Genomic DNA, 8417 nt, shown 5'->3' with positions numbered 1-8417 from the left:
GATACCTTGGGAACAGGCTATTGTGTAATGGCAACTGTTGATGTATATGTGAAAATATGTTTTTGACTTTGTATATATACTATGATTCTGTCATTAATGATGAATGTCATTCCTAATACATATTGACTATAGAGTATATATTACATTTCCCCTTTTTCTTCCTAGAAGATTCCCACACATGTGTGCCAGTATAGAGACTTTTCACGGCCCCCCACCAACAATTTGGGTCGATTCCAGTTTCATTTTATCAAGTCCGATTCACATGAGAGACTACTGTATAAAGAGGACAACCTTGTTTCTGTTAATTCATTCTGTACATTAAATATACCTCTCGTTAAACAAACATAATAAGTATAAGGCTTTTGTATTTTATACCGCTGTTTTTCCCATTCTAAGATGGCGCCCATGTTAGTAAGGTCCGCTACATATGACACATAGATATATCAGGTCTTCCAGGCCGCTAATGTGTTCATTACCTATCGCGCATTTGGACGCTGAACAATCCCAAGCTACTATAGTGTCTTGTCAGATAAGTGCATATAGAGGGCTTTCTCTAAATTATTGAAAAAATCGGCATGTCGTAACCTGTTCTAATATCATAATATTACAATATTAGAATACAACCTAGTCAACAACATTATCGTCTCTGCGTGGAATCTTTTCAATTTTCAGTTTTTCTATATTTAACACCAGATACTAGCTCTTTAGAAATGATTTGTTGACTATTCCAAAATGGCGTTCTCGTTTGCTAGATTCAATCATTACGCGACACACGCTCTCTAATATCCGGTCCACTTATCTTCTCGCGAGAATTGTGGACTTCCGCAGTACCACTAAACTTTAAAAAACTGCATTTCACTATCACTCTTACTGTCGGAACCTGCCTATGGTCGAACGGGCGACGGACGGAATTCCAGGAATATCGGTAAGCACCTCCATCAGTCCGAGCCCCCCCTTTTTGCCGTGCGAATAGATTGCTTCCACGCTGCGTTAAGGACTTAAACAGCATCCTTTCATTGCTCATGTCCAAATCTTCGGTTTCAGACTAAAGTTAATACCTTCATAGCCTCGAAGGAGCCTTTTATCCTTGTCACTCGTTACGCGTGCGTTTTATCTAGTTGTCAGTCCGATATGAGGATTTACCTTTCAGGAGTGAATATGTAGTTAATCACGATTGTGACAGTATCTTGCCATATAATGAGTTGTTAAGGAGAAGGTAGGGACAGAGAAGTACGCTTAGCCCACACCACCTTTTTCTATATATTATTAGATAGAGGTCTCTATTCACTTCATAACCCAGAAGCAGATGGAGTGTCTTTGATTTGTCAGTATATTTGGCAAATCTGACATACAATAATTATTGCTGATGGAGTCCCCATTGGAACCATGATGGTTTACATCTCTCCCTTATAAAACCGGCGCCCTCTGATTGGTGAAACCATACACTCCTATACAGGTAAGAAACTCTGTTAGACCAGTCCAGACCTGATTTAAGTTCACATAAACAATTGGTATACTAAACAGAAGCCTTTGTTTTCTCCTGGCCCTATAGTAATTTCGAGTGGAGTGAATATCACGTTATTTATTAATGTAATCGGCGAACCTACAAGATTTTATCGACTGCGAATCTACAGACCATCCCCAGGTACACAAATTTATCATCAGTAGATCTAGTCTAGAGTAGTGTCTCCCTGCCTAGTCTAATTATAGTATTCGTTTTGTTGCATCTATGTTATCCAGAATACCTACCTGGCATCTATAAACCAGTTGGTGGACTGATTCCCAGATTATACTTCAGATTGCAAGCAATCGTTCGTGCTTCATCCGCTAGAAGGTATACATTAGTTACATGCTTTCTTGTTTCTGGACACCAGGCCTAGGCCATAGGTAGTTTCCTTCAGCGCTCTCACTACATGTGCCTTGTATTAAGGTAGGAGAAGTGACTTTAGCCACCTTATGCCATTTCACAATAGTTTAATTGATACCCTTCTGTCCGGTCCTTAAAATCATAGAAACCCCCCCCGCCCCCTTCTTTCTTCCCCTCTCAGACATGATCTTGTAGTCACTCTGTATAAATTAGTTAAATATGTATTGGAGGATGTGTTCATCCATGAACTTGAATCACTAGTCCCATAGTTTTGTACCATCAGTCAATAACATGTATAAACTGTTTGTATATAAATGTATATAGAGTACATAGCGCTTACAGTTGTATAAACTAGTTGCTGAGTTTTTCAAACTACAATATGCACTAATAGAATGTATATAGTGTAGATAGCACCTATAGTTTTAAAGAATCTAATTTCAGATTTTGCTGATAAACTTGAACTTTGTATATAAAATATGTGATTATATGTGTCAATTTTAAAATGTGTGTATATATAGGGAATCCTGGGTTTAGTTCAACTGCCACCACGGGGTGTTTCTAGAGAGATCTATTCAGAGCGAACAAATCATCAAATGGAATGTATTTGAAAAACATGTGAGGAATGAAAACAATGTATCATACTAATGACATATAATCTCTGTTTCTCAGTTTAAGATATTGGTGCATGAATACAAACTTCCTGAAAAAGGCTCACGCCGAAACGCGTTGAAAAAGGAATGCACTTCAGTATTTTTTTATAATAATTGATTCAATTGTTTATTATTTCACCGTTTGCACATGATTGTCCTTTTTATATATAGTAAATTGTATTTAAAATGAATCAAGAAAAATAATTGCCATGAAAAAAAGATGTTATAAAAATAAAATATCATAATAAATTAGCACTAGAGTGTTTCTAGTCATTAGTTGGTTAGTTTTCTCTCCCTTTTTCAACCAGGCACATAACCCGGTGCACACTTGCTCTCCTTTTACCCCCATAAGCAGAGGGGACTGGCGACATGAACCATCAGTGAAAGAGGGGTGGGAGGCAACAATCTCTCCTACCGGGTCATACTGGTATCCCACCGGAACTGATCAAGTTGGTAGTCTTGCAGGATTTTGGTCATTTCAAGATTGAGGCCGGCGCCGGCATGAGCGCGCCGACGTCCCCCCGCTACGTCGTGGTCGTTCCATGGGTGATCATGGCAGTCATTCCCCATCGGGGGTGTCTGCGTGGGTCGGGGGCCCCCGTGGCTCTTATAGAATCTTCAAACTCGAGAAGAACGTTTTTGGATGCAGGACTCATTTTCTAGCTGAACTCAGAAGCGCCGTGTGTGTGTGTGTGTGTGTGTGTGTGTAGGCATTTATATAGCGCACTGCTACCCGTGGGCGTCCTGGCGCTTAGACCGCTGCGAAACCCTTCCTGGCTTCCCTGAGAGATGGTCCCTTACTGGGAATCTCCAGGGTGAGACCAGGCATCCCCGGCGGTCTGGTGGGGCCGTTAGTGAAGATGAGGCAAGCTAATGCCCAGAGTTGCCGAGTGTGATCGCTGATCAGAGTGGGCACCGAGGCGAGAGAATTATCGAGTCCACTGACCCTGGTCCAGAAACCTGCCGCGCCGGGAATCGAACCCTGGTCCCGGGCCGTCCTCTGCTCTCGGGTCTGCCGCCTCTAACCAGTGAGCCACACTACTTCACTTGCTTCCGTTGCACCGCAACAGTGGACGAGACCCCCGCTGGGTGAGCGGAGCATCATTGCCTCGCAATAGTGGATGAGACCTTTTGTTGGGTGAGTGGAGCGTTGGGGGTGCAGCTGAGGGGCCCCCACCTGGGGGGGTGGGAGAGGCTCGTTCGCGCCGCCTCTCCCTCCCAGCGCTCCCCACGCCGACACCTGGCATTGATATCCGTGATGTCTGGACCAGGCGATAAGAGGGGGGGGTCGGAGGCAGAGGCAAGACATCCCCCCCGTGGCCTGCAGGGCGCCGCTTCAGGGCCGAACGGGGAGCTCATACCAAGCCGGGGCCAGACCAGGAGATACAAGGGGAGGGGGGGGTCGGTGGCATGTTCAAGACATCCCCCCCCGTGGCCTGCAGGGCGCCAGAAGAGGATGGGAGGACCAGTACATTCCGGGCCGACCATCCCACGACTTCTCCGGCTGATGGCGGCTAGTCGGGCCCCGCCCTGCACGTGTCGAGGCCTCATCTTCCGGATGGGCGTAACCGTGGACCTGTTGCACTTCGGGAGTTTCCGGAAAGGGGGTAGGTATCTGCTGAATTGTATCTATTTCATGTTACCATTATTGGGCGTGGCGGGCGGTGGGACAGACATGCTTGGAGCAGTGGGGGGGTGGCGGAGCCTATCTACCTCGTGGCTGCCGAAACGTCAAGCTTGGCTCCTCTCACCACTTTCATGTTTCTTATTTCTAGCGAAGTCAAAAACTCATCAGTGGCCTACTGATTTTGTTCGATTTCTTTCCCTTCCTTTTCAAGTGTGTTTCATGCTAAAGTTTCTGTTTAACAGGATACAGTGATTACTTCGTATTTTACATATGTCTTCTTTATTAGGGGTACCCTCTGGTTGAGCCAGATGATGTACCTCTAATAAATGGTCCGGGTGGAACTAGTTTATCAATCAGTGGGGAGTAGATGGGCATGACAGATTACAACGGGGGACAAAGGTCCGCATTACCCACCCTTCACTACTTGCAAAAACTAGACAGAATATTTCTATTCCACGTTATTTGCAAACAGAGAATACCTCGAAATAACTATTCCTTGAACAATAAATGTCCAGCCAATCAATCAATCAGTGGGGAGAAAAACAGGCATGACGGATCCCAACGGGGGACAAAAGTCCGCATTACCTGTCCTTCACTATCTGCAAAGGGAGACAGAATATTCCTATTCTTCTCTGTTTGCAGACAGGGAATATCTCAAAGAGCAATAATCGATAAAAAATAAGTAGGATTATAACACTTTAATAACTTATAAATATATACATCGCAACAAAAACAGTAAACACCTTAAAACATTTTTTATTAAAACAGAAGCAACAATGACAACTAACAGTAGTGATATCCTGGGCGGGTGATGGAACTGGGATTGTTAATGGAAAAACATCTACAGAGAAAGCTATTGGTGAATTATACTTCTCCGGAAATTTAAAACTCACAAATGTTTCATTTGTGTAATCGTTTCATAAACATGTACATTAAAAATCTAAATACGCTCCACTGTTTTAGAAAATCTTTACAGCTTGCTAGATCACCCTTTAAAGTTACAACTACGAAAACCTACTTACTTAAGCTGTTGAATTCGGCTTCAAATGTAAAGCATAAGTTCAAGCTAGCATATCATATGTCTAAAAGGTTTAACATAATTGATATGCAAATTTAAATACTACCCTTTCTTAATGGTGACACCTTATCTCTCCTATATCCCACAATTTCCATGAGCAAAGCAAAAGAAATTCTGAGGCCCTGAAGAAATAAGGCTTACTGTGGGGTTCAACTCAATCTGGTGTTTGGGAGATTCCATGTTTTGGGGTGATATTCTGTGACAGGGTGCAGGCACCAGAAGAATTTTAGCCTAGTTCATCACATTGGAGAACGAGGGTCTGGGTAAATATCTAATCTGGTGAAGAACCATCCCTTCTTTAAACCCCATGGTGACCAACTATAGTTTATTCTCTATTTCGTTCCCTTGCCATAACAACATAAAAGTCTTGGGTTATTTATGGAAGGGAATACTTTTTGTTTCTTCCAATTTTAAAAGAAAAGAGGAGGGGGGCAGCGTTCAAAGCACATCAGCGTGCATAAATACGGAAATGTTTTTACCTACCACGTACTTGACATTTTACAGCTTTTCATATTTGCTATTAAAAAACCATTGAAATTCACTGAAAAAACCATTGGTTATAGACCATATATAGTTAGGGATTAGCATTTACAAAACCTTAATTTACTCACACAAAACCATAGAAATTCGCATATATAGTTAGTTGCAATAACTATATATCGCGCACCCGCAATCCACTGCTGATGATGTCACATATTACATCATTCATGACATGGTCAGTGACATCACTGATGACATCACTGATGACATTATCAAGTGACTGTATGTTTCTGTAAAGTTAAAATATGTCTTACATATTGAAGAATGAGTGGATGTATAAGTGTCTGGATGAAGGATTTAGTAGGTGCATGACTGACTGTATGAGAGAGTGATTAAATGTGTCTCACTGAGTGCATGGGTTAGTGACTAAACTGTCTTAATTTGTGCATCATTATGTCTGTTGTTCTGTAAACTGCTGCATTTGTTAATCAGTAGCTATATGAGTAACTATATGGGCTATTGATTGGTTGCCCAAGTATTTGTGTGGGAGACTGAGTGTGTGTGTGGGTGGCTGGGAGGTGTATGACTCTGTGCATAGATGTGTGAGCAGTTGATTCACTATATGTATGGGTTCAAAAGTGCATGTGGAAACAGCTGCATGGGCGGTTGACTGTCTGCATGAGTGTATTGGTGAGTGAATAGATATCTCAGTGCTACATGTCAAAGTAAGTACATATGTAAAAGACAGTACATGTGAGAGTTGACATATATAAATAACTGTGCATTAGAGCCAGTGAACAAGTGAGTGGCTGTATGGATCATTGTGAACTTGTATCAGGGATTGTATACAAGAGTAAATATGTGTTAGTATATGTTTGAATAAGTAAGGTGTGTATAACTGTATAGTTGAGGAAATGGATGTGTGATTGATTCTTTGCATGACTGACTAGGTGTGTGAGTAACTCCATGGATGAGTGACAGTCTGTGAGTGTCTGTTTACACTGAGTGTATCTAAGGTTATATTAGAGTCTGAAGAGGTTCATCGTATAATCACATGAATGATGTCATCAGTGATGTGATCAGTGATGTCAAATGAGATGTCATCAGTGATGTCATCAGTGATGTCATTTGAGATGTCATCAGTGATATCAACAGTGATGTCATTTGAGATGTCATCAGTGATGTCATCAGTGATGTCATTTGAGATGTCATAAGTGATGTCATCAGTGATGTCATTTGAGATGTCATCAGTGATGTCATCAGTGATGTCACTGACCATGTCATGAATGATGTAATATGTGACATCATCAGCAGTGGATTGCAGGTGCGTGATATATAGTTATTGCAACTAACTATATATGTGAATTTCTATGGTTTTGTGCGAGTAAATTAAGGTTTTGTAAATGCTAAACCATAACTATATATGGTCTATAACCAATGGTTTTTTCAGTGAATATATATATATATATATATATATATATATATATATATATATATATATATATATATATATATATATATATATATATATATATTAGCTGCCCTTCATTTGCCAAAAACTGCAACTTAAACCTTTCACAGCCCTGTATTACTACAGCTACAACACTACACTGAATGTACAACAAAGATTCATAATCGCAGAAATGCTTCATGTCCACCATCTTTTATTTGTGCAACTATGAACGAAAATAGAGGCAGTAATACCCCGTACCTTCCATGTTGCCCAGATTGTTGGACTTTACAGATATAATGACACATTTTTTTTAAGACCCGGGTGACGTCAGCACTACAAAACGGACACCTGAATCACTTGATTTCTCATATATCTCACTGCGGGACCATGCCCGTAGGTCTGGAATCATGGTTTAGAGCCTCGCACAGCATTAGCATACGTCACCCCATCCCACTCCACTTACGCTTCCAGGAAAGCATAACAACGAAACATTGCCCAGATTTAATTGTAGTGATTTCTTAGTTCCAGGTCAAGTTGTCAAAACGGTACACATACACTCCCTCATGGCTGTTATACACCCACACCACACCCATCCAGCACAGGCGTCACAAGACACGTGACCCTACCAGTTGGATTACCAACTTCTTCACTGACAGAACTCAAACAGTCACTATGGGATCTTTTAAATCGGAGACGACCAAAGTAAGTAAGGGTGTTCCGCAGGGATCTTGCTTAAGTCCCACCCTTTTTAATGTATATGTCACCCCCTTGGCTAGGCTCATGCATTCTTTGGGATTCATACCTACCTCATACGCTGATGATACTCAGCTCCTGCTTACATTTGATAAAAATACCCCTGATGTTGATCGACTTTTCGCTGAGGGCATGAAAACTATCACTGTCTGGATGCGTAATAATTATTTACAACTTAATGGAGATACATCGGAGATCATGTTGTTTGGAGGAGCCACCACTTTTGGTCACCTACCTGGTGGCCGGAAGAGTTGGGGAATGCCCCCACTCCTAAAGATGTGGTTAAAAATCTGGGTGTCAGGATTGACCATAGACTTAAACATAATACTCTTGCTAACGTCATTGCAGGTTCCTGCTACTTTATCCTGGGCCTTCTGAGGAGGTTTTTTCCTCTCTTGCCCTCTTCTACCAAAAAAGCCCTAATTCAGGCCCTGATATTGAGCAGACTGGATTATTGCAATGCTCTATTGTTTTCGGCCAATAAATAAACTTCAAGTTCTGCAGAATAC

The sequence above is a fragment of the Lissotriton vulgaris genome, unplaced genomic scaffold, assembly GCF_964263255.1.
Source record: "Lissotriton vulgaris unplaced genomic scaffold, aLisVul1.2 SCAFFOLD_4589, whole genome shotgun sequence".
In the NCBI taxonomy this organism is placed as follows: Eukaryota; Metazoa; Chordata; class Amphibia; order Caudata; family Salamandridae; genus Lissotriton; species Lissotriton vulgaris.
The sequence above is the reverse complement of the archived record's forward strand: the minus strand, read 5'-3'. Positions refer to the sequence as shown.